Genomic DNA, 16918 nt, shown 5'->3' on the forward strand with positions numbered 1-16918 from the left:
TGTGTATCTGCCCAGTAAAGTGAATAAGCATGCAAGTACATATACATGCAAACAATATGTGATCTCAAATGTCTATGTATACTTTCATGCAGTATTCACTAGCAGTATACCTACTGACAAACCCACAGATACACACACATATACAAAATAGATTTCTCTTTAACTACCGCCTTTTTTATGCCCGAAGTTGCGTTGTTTCCCAGCTGAAGGCCGTGTTAAGACATCCCATCTCTGATGCTAATCTGTGTGATGGTCAAGTTTCCAAGCAGTGCTAAATTTAGGTCCAGATTGCTGCTTTTGACTGGTGAAGGGTTGGAAACAACATTCTTTACAGTCAAAGGAGTTCAGAATTTAAACAACAAAAAGCAAAAGATCCCCACAAGCCACTGTATCGTCTAACCACAATACCAGTACTGATACTTCTTTAACACAGTACATTAAACATGTCTGTTTGTGTTTTCAATTGCACAATCTGACCAAACTGACTCTGGGAATGGAATGGAGTCAATTTTTATAGAGCCACAAACCAAATGTTAGGATAGATTGGACTGTCTTACCTAATATAAATCATTGTCAATTGAGCATGCCCAATCAGAGCGTAATCTACTCTGTATAATTATCTTAACAACAGGATGCTATTCGTCTTCTGTAACGCTGACTGAATGGATTTTACTTGTTTGGTCAGAACAAATGGGATTCTGAGCAGCTGTTTGTCAATAGGAGATGTATGTTATGTCACCATCCAGATCTAGCAATGGCTTTGACCAACTATGGTTTGAAGTTGAACATTAACAATCGTTAATCCTTCTGACCCATTCCTAAATCCAATCGTTGAAACACCCAGTCAAGCAAACACCCGGTCAAGCAAACACCTGGTCAAGCACATCCACTGTGTAGTGTGAGTTTCCCAACTGCTATCAGAGTTTAGGCTAACACTGGCCTTGCTGCTCTTTGCACAGCAGTCCACCAAACTCGGTATCTGAGATATCGTTGGGTTTGCCAAACCCATCTGGTGCTCCTCTTAATAAAAGTCTCTTTCCTTGGATGCTAGAATTAAAAGCATCCACAATAAATCAATAACCAAGTAAATTAATGAAGGAATACAAAACCACCTAAGAGAATATAAATATATTTACTCATTTATCTTTTTATTGTTTAATCCAGTGTCTACGGGGGCCCTGAGAGTTCAAATGCACCGCAACTTAAGAAAACACCAGTAAACAGAAAATCGCAGGAAAAGCACACAAAACACAGAGAAACTGTTTTTAAGGGAGACATAATAGGACAGAACAGAGACACATTTAATTTTCAAGCAATTATTTCATCATTCAGGCAAAAGACACGACGGAGAAAAAGATGTATGGTAAGGTGCGTTTTAATCGTGTGATCCATGTAACACTGTAGATACATGCTTGCTATTAGCCTTTTACTGTTAGCTTGTTACCTTGACGGTATTAGAGTTGGATTTTTGGTGAGCTTTGTGGGTTTGTTTTCCCTGTTTCAATTACATTGTATATTCAGCTTCCATTGTGTTTTCTGTGCTTTTGTAGCATTTCTCTATTAACTAGTGTTTCTTAAGCTGCAATGCATTTCAACCTTTCGTTTCAGCCCTTCCTACTAACTCTTTTCTACTGCAACACAAGGACAGTGCCGTTTCTTTCCATCACCCTGTACGTGACATCATCTGGCTTTAGCTTCAGCCTTTGAACACAACATGTATCTGTTGCCATTACATTCATTAACTGTAATACAAACTGGTTTGATTGAATTGGTTCAAGCGCACAACGGTCAAATCGAGCCACTTTTACACATCGTCTAATAATTATGTCCCAGATGGTGGATACAGTATGCTATGATGTAAGCCTCGCTGCGATAGAAGCCTGCATCTTCAACCTCTCCGTTTCTTTTGAAGTCCCCCCATGGGGGTGTGGGAGCTGGGCGATGGTAATGAATCAAGCTGAGCCATAATGAATGTCCTTATTCAAGTCTGCTTTGATGAAATTCCACCTGACTGATCTCAAATCACAGAACAAAACAGCGAGAGCTTGCTCGCAACTGTTATGAAAGCTATACTGACTGGCAACTTGATGGAGAGCACTGAGCGACTCCAAGGATCCCTTCAGGATACTTTTTCTGTTTCTTCCCTTCACGTCTTCCTTTTCCCTTCCTTCCTTATTCCTCTGTGATCACTGAGTAGGATGAAATCAGATGAGTGTGTCTACAGTTGCACTACCATTTCAAAGTCAAAGATCCGTCACAATACACCCAGAGGAGAGACATAACTCGCTGTTTCGTTCCTAAACCGGTGCTACAAATATGCAGAAAAAACTTGGGAGCTCCATGTAATAACTTAGCTGCCTATCTGTCTATATTGAAACATCATAAACTATGACAACCATCAAACAACAACATCATAAATTTCAGCCAAGTGATGGTTCTCATAGTCTTTGTCGCTGTGCTGCGTTTGGCCAAGGAACTGAGCAAAAGGCCTGTTTTACACTTCAAATGAAACGAGGTGCTACGGCACAGTCAACATGCTTTGTAGAAGTCTGGGACGCATCTGCAAGCCCCCAGTATTCCAGATAGCTTGAAAAGACTGCCAGGAGTAACAAAAGAAGTAAGTAATTATAGCGAGATCTCAAAGACAAAGCATGCAAATGATTGCCAACGGCATTTAAGAGTGGATAAGACCAACTGCTGCTGCCACCACTGCTGCTGCTGCTGCAGGTTGTTTTTGTGATGGTTTGCTTTGCTACCTTCAGTTTTTAATTGGGCTTGTAACAATGTAGTGAAACTGGATTTGAAACTGCAGCGTAACTCCCAGTACGAAGCCGTTTGTCGCTTCGATTTGCCTGTAAAGGCTGAAAATGCAATTTCAGATTAATTTGATTTTGATGATTTCTGGAACAAAGTCCTTAGAAGAAGTGTTTTAGCATCATGAGGTGCTTATTTGCTCTGTTGATCAGAGCAAGATCACAAATACATCGAGACTGTTGCTGGTGACCTAAAAGTACGACGAATATATGCTACCATACAACACCAATGATGAAAAAATCACTTTAAAATGTTGCATGTGAACTATCCCAGAAGGGAAAAGGGCAACAATGGGCTTTTCCTTATTCAATATATATAAAATCAAGTGACAACAGATGAGGAAAATCTTGCCTATTCACAGTCATAAAGCACAGTTTTTAAAAAGTACTTTGGGTGAAGGCAGCAGACAGCAATTGGCTCCTCAAGTCCAGTCATTCTAAACAGGTATCACTTTAACAGTGATTAAACTGACCTCAGGCTTACAGCGCTTCACTGGTACATACCCCCACACACACTCAGACGGAGACAATACTTTTAAATACGCAGTTCTGTAAAAGAGTTAGGCCTCAGCAGCACACTTGAACAATGCAGTATCAACCAATTCGGCCGACAGGAAAGCTGAAGCATGTTAACACAGATACACGCCCGCACACATCCACAGAAATAGTGCAAGTCCCTAAGCCTGGAGGGTGGGCGACAGAGCTCTGTGCTGGGCAGCAGTAGAGGCAGATGCAGCATTCATGCAGCCTGAGGGCATCGCTGGGTATTCAAGCTACAGTGCCCTCTGATGCCTTAACCCCATCACCAACACACACACACACACACTATCAGCACAATGCCAGTCAGGCCTTTCCAGCTTTGGACAAGAGACAAATTGGGAAAGAAGTAGAACAGGCTCAATGAGCGCAGACAAGTTAGACTGAGAAAACTGTAGAGGATGTAGGTTATGTTTGACTGTCTTCCTTCTACTTGTAATGCTATGTGAGTATCTAGGTTAACTCTTTCTTTGTGTGTCTATGTGTGTACGCATGTATGTGTGTGTGTGGGTTCAGGACAAAGAAATTACACAGCTTTATGAGCGTCAGCACAGTAGTTTAGATTCATGGCGTGCATCCTTTTCAAGGTTTGTTTCTAAATGATAGATACCAGCAGATTATATGCATGTCCATAGGGTTGGGCAACTGAGTGAATATATGGCGTCCATAGTTGCTTGCTTCTGGACAAGTTGATCAACTTGTAAGACACAATCAGCACTAGAAGGTGGTGGCATTCCTTGAGCTAGAGAGGAGAACAGTAGAGTTAAGGTTATGGTTGGGGTGTGGGCGTCAGGGTTAACCCTAAAGCTTGATTTAGACCCGATGTGTAGTTACATTTCTCGGGCAGTGCAAGTCCGGTTAATAAGCAGGCTAATAAGCCTAGACACACCTTCTTATCATGCATGAATACTCAGTGTAGTGCTGTCAAGACCTGTAACAGTACGGTTGATGTTAAGTCCTGGAAAACAAAGAACAAAGTCTCTACTCCTAATACAAGACGTTTGTCAGCTATCAAGCCACCTCAGGCCCCATGCTAGCTAAACTAGCAGCATGTTGCTAGTAGAGCATTAAAAAAATAAAAATAAAATCTCATCTTCATTTAAAGGCTGCAGACCTTCACCTGATTGCATGCTCATATTGTCTAGTTTAAAACCGAAATAATCCCAAATAGTGGATTTTGCATTCATTACCACAACAAGTGAGAATTTACATGTGCAGTTGCCTGGTGGTTAAAATGGTGTTCAAATCCACCATGCCTTTCTTGCCGGGTCATTTCTGTGTGGAGCTTGCCTGTTCTCTCCGTGTCTGTGTGCGTTGTCTCCGGCTACTCCAACTACTACCAATCCAAAGACATGCAGTCAGTGGGGTTAGGTTAACTGATGATCCTAAATTCTCTGTAGCGATTGGTTGTCTGTTTTTCTGTGTTAGCCCTGTGACAGACTGGCGACTGTGCAGGGTGTACCCCGCCAACTGCCCTATGGCAGCTGAGATTGGCTCCACCCACTGCGACCTTGACTTGGGTAAGAGGAAGAGAATGGATGCAAGGACATTCGGTTGCTCATTGGAAAATGTAACATATCACTGACACCCATCATTTCAGCCCTGTGTGCAAAGTGGATGGCTTCATTACATTATAAAGTCATGACAAAAACATCTGTACCATTTATTTTCATTTGTGACATGTAAAGAGACGACACAGTGGAATCACTTAATTCTTTAATCCTTAAAAGGCAACAAACATGAAGCCCACACACACACACACACACACACACATATACACACACACACACACACACACACACACACACACACACACACACACACACACACACACCATCACCTACACATTTTCTTTCTATCGCTCTCAATTGTTCATGGTTATCTCTCCTCTGTCAGGATGTCTCTTAAATACACTCAATCTCGCCTTCTGTCTTCCCACTCTTGCAGACAGACACACACACACCTCATTCTGTTACTGACATACCAGGCCATGCAGAAAACACAAGGGAAGCCTTTTTTTTAATCCTGGGACCAAAACAGCAAAATGCAATAACCTGGGACAAAAGTGCTGACATCTGAAGATGAGTTTGGCATTCAGACAGACTGCTCGGTCGCAGCTGAAATAAACAGAAGCGACAGACCGAAGGGATCCCGCGACCCCTGACAATAAAAGAAAGACAGATACTCCTTCAATAGCTATTTTCACCCACTGCATAGTCACTGGGCCTTCAGCCTCATTTTCCTTTTCCTGATTTTCATTCTTGACTCTTTTTTCATCAAATCCCCTTTTAATTCCAATAATTTACCCATGTGTGTTGTCTTTTTATCCTCACTTCCTGCTTCACAACCACCTCTGGGTCTCTCTACACTAGTCTCACCTTACTTATGGTTACAAGGCCTGTCTTCTTTCGTCCTCTTCCCATCTTTGTTCCTCCATTGTTTCATCTATTCCAGCTTCTATCTCCCGCTCTGTAGTCCTCTCTTCTCTCTCTTCATATCTCGTCTCTATGCAGACCTTGTTTGCCTGCTTCCTGACTCGGCTTCTTGATTAGCAAGATCGACCAGCAGAAGTCTGCCAGACACTTTGTTAAAACAGCCAATGAGTCTTCAAGAGGTTTCCGTATAAATAGAAGGCTGAATCAGACAGTTCAATTACAGATAACACATTCCCACCCTTGAATTTCAAATGCTATTTAGCCACCGACAGAGAAATGGAGATTGTGACCGGTGAAACGTGAGGTCAAGCTTTAAGGAATGAGGAAGCAGCACCAACAACCAACGCACACTTGAGTGTGCATAGCAAAGGGAGTGTGAGATTGTCTTTTTCTGGCAACACTATTCAATCCACCACGCCACTGCACTCTTACATAATTGTGAGTTTGTGTGAAGAACGAAAGCTGCCTCCTCATAGACAGCAAGAGCAGTCTAGTGCACAGCCATAGGGACTAAAATAGTTAGTCATGTGTTCATTATCGCCATCCTCTTTTAAATGCTCACCCTGTATCCAGAAACATTAAACAGAAGAGGACCTTCGAGTGGGTCCGTGCAAGTGTGTGTGGGTGTGTGTGTGAGAGAGACAGAGGCAGAGTATGAGGGGAAGGAGGTTGTGGGATTGTGATAACTTCAAAAGGTTATTATTATTATTACTGAAGGCTGAAGCCATGCTCTGGCATCCCTTAAGCTTTGATCATTATGTAAAGCTGTTGTGCTCAGCGCTGGCACTGAATACATTACAGAGTGGATAACCAGGGAGTGTGCAAGCAAGCATACATGAACCAACACATTGACTCAGCTTCGCAGTGTCTTCCGATCCAAAGCAACACACCCTATTATCTCTAAAAGACGAGCACCCTTAATCTCACATCGACGCGTGATTGGGACAAGGGGGGTGGAAAATTAGATATTTAAAGGTGCACTACAACTATTTCACACATGGAGGTCAGGATGCTCACACAGAGGACAGATCTGTTTTTGGCTTTGGAGTTTTTATCAAGTTCAAGAACATAATGATATCATCAGCATTACTTCAGCTCTACTTTGGAGACAAAGAAATCCTGCAGTAAAATAAAAAACAGAGGGAAAGAAGGATTAAGAAGATGGAATCCTTTTGGATTTAGATCCACGTATGTCAAAATATCTTGGCATCTTGTTGCATCAACTTCTACTATTCATTTGTTAGACCTCACTTGTACCCTGCTGAAATTCTGCACTACTAGAGTGGTAGTGTTTTCTATGTAAATCCTGTGACTCTGAGAAGTGACAGTTCTCAAAGATCAGACAGCGAAGTTAGCGCATAAACTGTGTTCATAATTTTATAAAAAAGAAGAAGCTCAGGCTTGGAATCTCACTGTGCTCGTCAACATCATTTCCAGTGAAAACCTAGATATGGTGGGACTTAAGATGTCAACACTTTACCTAGCAACAGCAAGTGCTTCAGAGAAGCATACCGAAAATGAGGTCAGTGGTGCTTAGAGCACAAAAAAAAAAGTTTTCTGTGGATCACAGGCTGCATAAAAGATGGATGGAGCAACCATGACATCACCCACTGGGTTTCTGGACTTTACATTTTGAATCGTCAGTACTTTTACAGTTGCCATGTTAGTTTGTTGGAGCTAGAAGTTGGCATATATGGACGAGACGGTGCAGTTGTCGGTGAAGTTATCGGCTAACACTTCCAAACTTAGTTAACAAGCTGCAATAAGTACAGGTGTAATGCATAGAAACAAATATGTGTTAATGAGTGCAAAGTAACTGACTAATAGAATGCTAGAATCATATTTAACTAAACTGAAGGGCAAACTTATTGGACAGGCTGTTAAACATGGCAAACTATATTATGATTCTACTAAACAGTCATCTGAAAGGTACCTAAAGCACCACCCACAAACTCCCTTTAATCTAAGTGATGCCTGGACATAGCTACAATGACATCACCCAATGGTTTGTAAAGTCCCATTTTGAAGCCTCGAGATTAGAGTTTCCACCATCATCATCATCATCATCATCATCTCAGTTTTAAGAAATCTGGTGTAATAAGGAAGTTTGAGTCTGACTCTGAAACCTCATGCACAATGGCTAAAGCCTTGTGAGTGATAACTCATTAGCCAGAGAGCGTTTGGTTTCATAATCAACAAGTACAAGTACCTCGGGCTGTGGGTGGACAATAAACTGGACTGGTCATGCAACACAGAGCACCTGTATAAAAAAGCCCAAAGCCGACTGTACTTCCTCAGGAGGCTGAGGTCTTTTAACATCTGCAGGAAGCTCCTGAGGATGTTTTACCAGTCGGTGGTTGCTGGAGTACTTTTCTATGCTGTGGTGTGCTGGGGGAGCAGCACAGCAAAGAAGGACTCATCCAGGCTGGAGAAACTGATCAGGAGGGCTAGCTCTGTGGTCGGCATGAAGCTGGACACTCTGGTGACAGTGGCAGAGAAAAGGACATTAAAGAAACTGATGGACATTATGGACAATGCCAGGCATCCTCTGCACACGGCCATAAACAATCAGAAGAGTCTGTTCAGTGACAGGTTGCTTCTCCCAAAGACAAGAACTAACAGACTTAAAAACTCCTTTGTCCCACATGCCATCAAACTGTTTAACTCCTCTCTGGAGGGGAGAGGGAGGGGAAACAGGAGGACAAAGGAGGGGGGAACAACTAAGCTGTAGTGCCTCTTCACCTCATTGTGCAATACCTTTTGTGCAATACTTTTGTAAATAGTCAACGGTGCAATAGACTCAATACTTGAAATGTGCAATTCACTTGTATTTTTATTTTTATTCCTATTTATTCTATTTATCCCCTTCGTATATTTTATTTATATTGTCTCTGTATTTATATATATGTGTGTGTGTATAACTCTGTAACTTCTGTCGGTGCTGTGCTTTTTTGGAAATCGAATTTCCCAGAGGAACCCACCCGAGGGATTAATAAAGTTCTATCTTATCTTATCTTATCTTATCTTATCTTATCTTATCTTAATCCTATTTTTTTTACCATAGTATGACCAGGAAAGTGTTTACAGAAGTCAAGGCAAAGTCATTTTCCTGTAGACTTTCACAGGACCAGAAGTTGATTTGCAAACACAGCTATCACACTCTGGTGCACTTTCACATTGGCTTAATTTTTGCAACCTAGGAGCTATGCCCATGTTCATGTCTTTGATTTTGATACGTGCCAATCCAGTTTCCAATTGTTCACTTATAAAATAATTCTCTGAGGACACAGTTGTAGTATCCATATAGGCCAAACTATCTGTATCAAGCTGTAACGTGCGTCTTGATGGTGTAAAGTTGACAATTTTAACATGCGAGTGAGTGGAAATTGACTCTCTTCTGGAGTCAGCCTCAAGTGGTCGCTAGCGGAATTGCAGTTTTTGGCACTTCAGCATCTGCTTCATTCTTCAGCCCTGAAGGTTGCTGCTTGCTGTGGACACAGATCTTGCGATTGATAACCAATGGTTTTACTGTAAACTAATCCCTCTGTACTCACTTGTAACAATACGATTATTACAAGAATATTGTGGCATGGTTTAGTGCTCAGTTTAATCAGCACAGTTTACTACAGAATAACTTCAAGTTATATTTTATGTTAACACAATCTGTTATACAGACGTGAATGTTTTTTCCTTTTGATGGGTGGGTGGGGGGTGGGGCGGGGTGTCTATTACACATTGTAGGGCTAGCCCTAAAAGGTACTCTCCTGCCACTGTAAGTGAATACCAGATGTTTAAGACGTCAACAGATGTAACTATCAAAGCAACATATGCATTGCAAAAGGTTATCTTTGATTCACACGAGCAGCGTGCAAAAGTGTGACCCGTATTGCAAAAAGCATGTTTAAAATAATGTATTTATTCTCATTGCTGAGTTGCTATATGCTGTATCTATGCTAGCACTGTACCTATTAAAGCAGGAAGTCGGGAGCTGTACGTCTACTAAGCAGACTTTGATATCGGCTTTGCAAGTCATGTTTTCATTGCAGTATTTAACAATTTTCTCACACCTCACCTCTAATGCCTTGTACTGCCTCACCTGCAATCTTAAAGTCCAAAACATATTCTGTTATCATACAGAGGCAGGGAAAGCAGGAAATGTGTATTGCAGTAAATATCTGGTATTATGCTGGCATAAAGATCTCAAATGATTAATAAAATAGCTGTGGATTACATTTTTGGTTGAATTATTCCATTAATTGACTAATTGTTTGTGTCCGGCTTGCTTTTATAAGAATAATCAATCTACAAATGATTGGCTGGTCCTATCCTGTTCTATCCTATCATGTTATTTATTGTTAGCTATGTCTATTGGGCTATTAGTCCTTGTATATCCCCTGCCAGAGTAAAATATTCTGCAGACTGCATTCTTCAGCGTATATCCCGTGTTTTGGGATAAAATACAGTCCTCCTGACTGCATTAGAAAACATGTTATTATTGCCTCTATTAATAGAGTGTCGCTATTAGGGTGATTATGAGCTTAGGAGGGGAACCCTTGCTCAGAGGGCCTAGCCACCACTTTTAATTTTCGTCTACACCATCTAATCCGAGAGCCACACTGAACTTGAAAACATGCCATCTGTTCCTGCCGTTACCTGGCCTACATTGGCCAGAGCACACTCAAACTCTAGCTGCAAGAAGGAAAACACGGGCAGTGCAATAAAACTGTCTTGCACTGTCATCATCACTGTCACACTCCGGAGTAGATGTGCCGTAGTGCTACAATAAAAGCGACGCTGTCGTGGTAATAATAATACTGATAATAATACTAATAAAGAAATATAGCAGCACGAGAGCCTACTAGGCTAAACTCGCCAATGAGCACCATACACGCACACTGTGAGCCCCCAGATCCATTACAACGATTCCCCCCCTTCTCTTTCTTCGACCTCCAGCCAGTGATAGCAGTGGTTCTGGTAAGCAACAGTGACATAATTTAAGAAATTAGCATTACACAGGCCCTCAAAATCTATTTGCAACATACAGAGATGTGATGCCCACCCAGTTCAATACCAAGGACAGCGGTCGACGCTCGAGAGAGCCTGACAGCCATGACAACACATGCACTACAAAATGACAGATTTATTTCTGCACGATGCATCGTAAGCAGCTACGTGAACAAGCCCCGAATGACACTGCTTTGTTTATGAAGCATTAAACCCACGGACAGAGGGCTAGACACACAAAACCCTCGGAGATGCATTTATAGAGAGGCTTTTTGCCCCCCCTGCAAGAAGCATCAACAGCCACATTTCTCCCCCTTACCAAATCACACCGTCAAAATGGCTCTATCGAATAAAACGCCCCGCACTTACCTGCTTTTCCCGGGGTGGAAGAGCTCACATGTCCCGTAGCTTATTTTAGCCTGTTAGTGTGGGTATTATCAATGTGGTGGGCACCGTTATGTGTCTGCCAGCGCCATGTTATTATCACTAAAGTGGAGGACTGTGCGGTCCTGTGCGCTACATCCGGGCTGTTGGAGAGAGCGAATGAGCGCAGTTTGTGGTGGCGGAGAGGGCGGAGAGCGCTCTGGATATATGTGGAGCACCTGTGCAACAGAGCAGGGACAACTTTCAGTCACGTAGGTGTGCTGGGAGAGCTACACATCGAGCATATTCAATAAACGTCGGTGTGAAAAACCTCTTTCTTTTTTCCCCCTCCCTGTCGTCTATTGTTGCTATGGAGAGTACCAGAGCAGTATAGCTGTTTGGACTAGCTTAATGTAATACACAAGAAGCTGAAATAGCTTACAAATACACACGAATAAACTGTTACAATAATTAGCTTAAAATGGTATGGTATATCATACATTTGCTTTTAAATTGTTTATAAGTTGTTGACGTATTCTAAAGTTTAATTATATTTTCAGTAATAACGTTAAATAAAAGTTAAAAGACTGAAACAGCTTAAAGTTGGCTTAATGGTTCTGGCAGCTAGCTTGAAGTAACGGCTAAATCGTTGGAATCACTGACCGGTAGTACTAATGGTGTGAATAGGAAAAACTAGATAAAGCAGGGATACGCCACCTGCAAGCTGACCGAAAGTAATGAGAAAAATGATGGATAAATTGCTAGTAGAGTATATTAGTGTTGTGATACTGCAGAAATTGCTATTGATGCAATACCAAGTAAATAAAGGGCCAGTATCAGTACCGATATTGATCCTTTTACCCTATAAAGGCAGCACACAACAAAACACACCTTTTAGATTTTCATGTGTTTTGAAACTGGGTTTGTTGGAGACCTGGAATGTAAATGTGTCTGTCTCCAAAGCATTTTGGGTCACACTCTGTTGTTTGAATGTGCTGTAGGCTATTAAAAATAGACCTAGTAGTCAACACAAGAAGGTTCAAACATTTTAGTGCATTTTTGAAGTATATTTTTTAAATTTCCAATAATAATAATTATTATTTCTTTAACACAGTTCATTGGGTTACATACTGAACTTGGAGGATAGAAAAAAGCATCGATGCTATCACACTAGTATTGATTCAATACCAGTACCAGTGGTTGGTATCAGTACTATCAATATTTGAATTGATCCCCTCACCTCTGGACTATATACCTGATAAGAAGATAAGCTAAAGTACTGGCTAAATAACATTAGACAAATAATGTTGAAAGTCAGTTAAAAGTAACGGTTAAAATCATAATTTTAAATATTATACAGAAGCTAAAAAAATAAATATAGCAGAGTGTAATGGTTGAAATATATAAAAGTGATGGTAAACAACTGAAATTTGCAGTGATTGATAAAATGCTAGTAATAAACAAATAGCTGAAATAGTTAAATAAAGTAATGACTGATAAGTTTCTGCCACCAGGTAATGCATGGAAGCTAACTTGGTTACATTACATTTCAACAATTCATTTGATTGCAAATGTCCTCTTGGCCTACATAATATCAGCTTTTAGTCCACAGGGTTGTGGATTACAAGAAATTTAAAAAAAAAAAAGAATGACAATATCAACACAATTAATCCTTTGAAAACAGACAAACAAATACAGGAAAAGGAAAACAGTGAAGCTATGTCAGAGGTCCTTTACTAATAGCAAGCACTGTAAAAACAAAATGTAATGAAAAATGAAGCAATGAAGTTTCATACACTTTAAGAAAATTCTCTTTTAAGTTGTAATTTTAGGAAGCTGATTTAGGCAGGATGATAGAAGCAAATATATCAGTACAGATGTTCTTCCAGTGAAAGCTTTAAGGACACACACAGTGTGACAGCCTCTGCCAGCTCCCACTGTGTCACAGCCCTCATTGATCTTCCATCTCTTTTTCTGACATGTTGTTTGTAGCACGGGGCTCTTCCCTAGACTATGGTAAGCGAATATGGAAGGGCAACAGCCACTTTCTGCCACTCACAGCACATTCCTTATGTCTGCTCTGCTCTTTTAAACTGAGTACTAGAAGGATAGTGGAGGGAGAAAGCATCCATAATGCAAGATCTGCCTCTTTGTATTGCTGTTAAACACTTGGATCAATGAAACAGTTGCCAGCACATGTGTTTTATCACCATCTTTCTTCTTCTTCTCCTTCTTCTGTACAGATGAAGACTTTAAAACTGTCCATCTTTCAAATATATGGTGTTGGAGGTGCATTCCTGTCCTCACTACACACGTGTGCAACATATGTCAAAACCATGCTTACAAACGTAAGCAAACCCTTCAAAAACAGTTCCTCAGTATTAACTGATTTCCTGTCCCACTGATTTGGCCTTTTGTGATCAGATCATACTGCGCTTGCCTGCTCTGTCTCCCACGGAGATTGCCACCACCCATAAATCTCATTGGGGACATGCGAGCTCAGGTTCTCAGCCGGGGAAACACCCTTTCAGAAGACTATTCCAGGATATGCGACACTTATTATGGGGTTTACAGATAGCCACATCTGTCAAAGGAGGGGCGGTGGTGTTTTTGGATGGTAATTGAGCTTTCAATCATAATAAAATTGAATTGTGGACAGAGCTGCATCCAGGATGGAACAGCTGATTTACCATCTCTGGAAAAAAAAAACACACACACACACACACACACAGACACACTACAGCTTTGAAGTGTGGTTAAAATTTGAGGGTGATAGCAAGATTTGGGAACTATGCCATACTTGGATGGTGAGGCTGATGAACTGGATTACACTGCTGGGGAGTTTAATAAATTGTACTGATATTTTGACACGACTGGACTAAGTTGTCCAGAAGTGGACTATAGTAGTTCTGGAAGAAAACTCCAGAACTACTATGTTTACTGTGATTTCCACAAAGGAATCAGCTGACCTGAAAAAATGAGCCAATCCAATGGCCTTTTTGAGATCAGGGGTTTGCCCACCACATGACTGCAACCTCCCCAGTGAATATTTGACACCTCCATCTAGTGGTGGATTGAGGGAGTACGCAGGTCACGACAGTGCAGCTGCAGGAGTTCTAATGTGGGTTTTTGTTATTCTTGGAACATCAGCCCAGGCATCTCTGTTTGAATAATGTGATTTTTTCTGATACTAAACTCATTTCACAGTGGCCCAGATATGATGTTTGGAATTTCAATGCACATACATAAACATACTCAGGTTTACACACACACACACACACACAAACATGCTACTGTCCCCATGGCAACTGAAGCAATAACCGTGTATTTGAAACCATCTCCCTCACGCTTACTCCACTCTTACACACTCTTTGATTTACTCTCTCTTCTTCACTCAGTGTTTGAAGGCACAACACCATCTTTAGCTCTTGGTGAGAGCCACAGGTTATTGCTACCGGATGGAAAACTACTCCTCTGACTAAACACTCCAAACCATTACCCGTTGTAGGATTACCACGAAGAGGTGTCTCATTCCACACATTCAGTTTTTTTTTCTTGCACATGTAGTTGGAAAGAAGGGGCAAAGAGACAAAAGTATAAAGTTGAGGGCAGTACTCATCTGACAAGCGTTGAACCCACACTTGGAACAAAGCCCAGAGCTTATCAGAGACTAATGCCACCGTTGTTGCTTTGGAAAACCCTGCTCCTGCCAGTATGCTCTCTTCTGCCTAACAGCAGCACGCCTCACGGTTTCCTCCTTTTTCTCTCAGCTACCCCATTGGCTGAAACTACAACAAGAGATCTCCTGCAAGTGACATCATTACTCCCTCTCCCGCTGAGCAGCATATGTCATGACCACATGGTAAACTTAAATGAAGAGATGTAGTTTGCTTTCTTATTCAAATATAGCTATATCTGTTACAGTTGCATTATATGTGAGCTGCAGCTTTTGTTTTCAGACTTGATTGAGGAAGCAAACGTCAGTTCATGCCCTGGAGAGGCCAACCAGGAGAGGAGACATAAACTAAATGTTATTGATTGTTTCTTTGGAAGTATCCTATCCTCTCACTATGCATCCCAAGCAACAACAAAAAAGAAGAAGTCTTCTGATCCTTACAGGAATACCCTTTTTATATAGCTATAAGGTGGTAGTAAGTATATGAAACTTCTCCTTTTGCCCAGCTGCTTCGAGTTTGAGCTTCACTTTTAACAGCAAGTGTTCACCCCTCAAAGGTTATCGTGGCTTATTCAAGCACAACGGCGCTTCGCTTTAGCCAGTTAGCACATTTAGAACATTGCTTTAGCTTAGCATTAGTTAACATCTGACCTTCAGAAGGCATCTCAAACTGTAAGGTGTCATTTTTAAACCAGTTTTCCCACCTGGGAGCAACAAAACTAGGCCTAAATCTTAAAAATATAAAAAATCTTGTTACAGCAGACAAACAAGGTCTGGCCATCTGATGAATGAAAATCTACTTTTGTGTTCACTTTTGTTTCTGTTTTGGTCTCCACCAACTCATAAGACAGGCAGTGTGAATTCTATAGAGCTTTTTTTTCATTGTTTGGTAGTCATGCTTGACAGAGGAAAAGTGAATCATCGAAAAGAAAATCAGCCAGTAAAAACTAGAACTTTAAATTTTACTAACAAAAATCATATTCTGCTTTAAATGTCACCATTTGATTTAAGTGTGATAAATATATAATTTAATCAAGATGCTGATAACTATAAAATTACTATTCAGTATGTTTTGCCTTGTTCACTGTTTGTTGTAATGAGCTGAGCAACAATCCTGTTGGGCAAATGGCAAACATTCATCTATTTGTTATCTAATTGTGGAAACTATTAAAAATCAATTTTTAAAAAAAGCTACACAATTTGCCTTGTAACAGCTTAAATGAGATGACGAGACATTAGGATTTAATCAGCCCAGATGCTCAATTTAACAAATTCTAGTGCTGCCACACACACATACACTGCCAGAGGCTGCAACTTCCCCAGACTGTCCAACGTGACACTGTAGAGCCGCTGGGCTCCTGGGGTTGGCTGCTCTCAAACACTCATGAAGAATTAATGATTGTAAATGCAAGTTAACACGTGTGCCCGAGTGCATGAAGGCAGAACACAAAATGATGCAGAATCAGCCAGTTAGTGTTGTTTCTATGCAATTTATGATGTGAACTCGTCAAACAACATAATAAACATTTCAGAGATTAGCATGTCACTTTAACAGCATATAGCATAAGCATGAGATAAAGCGTTAAAGTGTGTAGTTCAAAAGTGTTAAACTCTTTGAAGTTTGGAGTCCGGTTAAAACCAGCACAAAGTGCAGGCTTTTGTTATTTGTTATTAATATTCTTGACGTAGTTTGGAGCACAATTATTATTTTTATACATGTGTATTATTTGTTTCATTGTTTAGTAAACTGGTGTAAATGTTGGGTAGGAAATATCAAGTGAAAAATGTGTTTGATTGCAAGTTTATTTTGTTTTCTGGAAAAAAAATTATAATATAATTAAGTAACATTATATTGAAAATCCCCATATATGATTCCCTATATGCTTATACATGGTCAAGCAAGAGGCATAGTGTTAAATAGCTCTACATAGTTTTATTATCACTTTGACCTTCACGTCATTCTGTTGATCTTGAAGGAGAGATCAAAGGTCAAATGTGACAAGACATTTAAAATCCTTATGTCAACAACACACACCATTAGTGTATTAGCGTAAGTATCATCGATTATTAAGTTATAAGGCTTTTGGTGG

General features: G+C 40.6%; 1 protein-coding gene across 2 annotated transcripts in view; it reads right to left on the reverse strand.

Moving 5' to 3' along the window:
- pak5 (p21 protein (Cdc42/Rac)-activated kinase 5) overlaps window positions 1–16918 on the reverse strand; it is a 94205-nt gene that overhangs the window by 68257 nt on the left and 9030 nt on the right. Inside the window, exon 1 of one of the 2 annotated variants that reach the window (XM_082506544.1) lies at window positions 11159–11760. The exons of the other annotated variant lie outside the window; for it this stretch is intronic. The gene's annotated coding sequence lies outside the window, so the exon portion shown is untranslated. Of the gene's footprint in view, window positions 1–11158; window positions 11761–16918 lie in introns of those variants that run through there. 2 annotated transcript variants of the gene reach the window in all.

Source organism: Aulonocara stuartgranti, assembly GCF_965226115.1.
Source record: "Aulonocara stuartgranti genome assembly, chromosome: 15".
Taxonomy (NCBI): Eukaryota; Metazoa; Chordata; class Actinopteri; order Cichliformes; family Cichlidae; genus Aulonocara; species Aulonocara stuartgranti.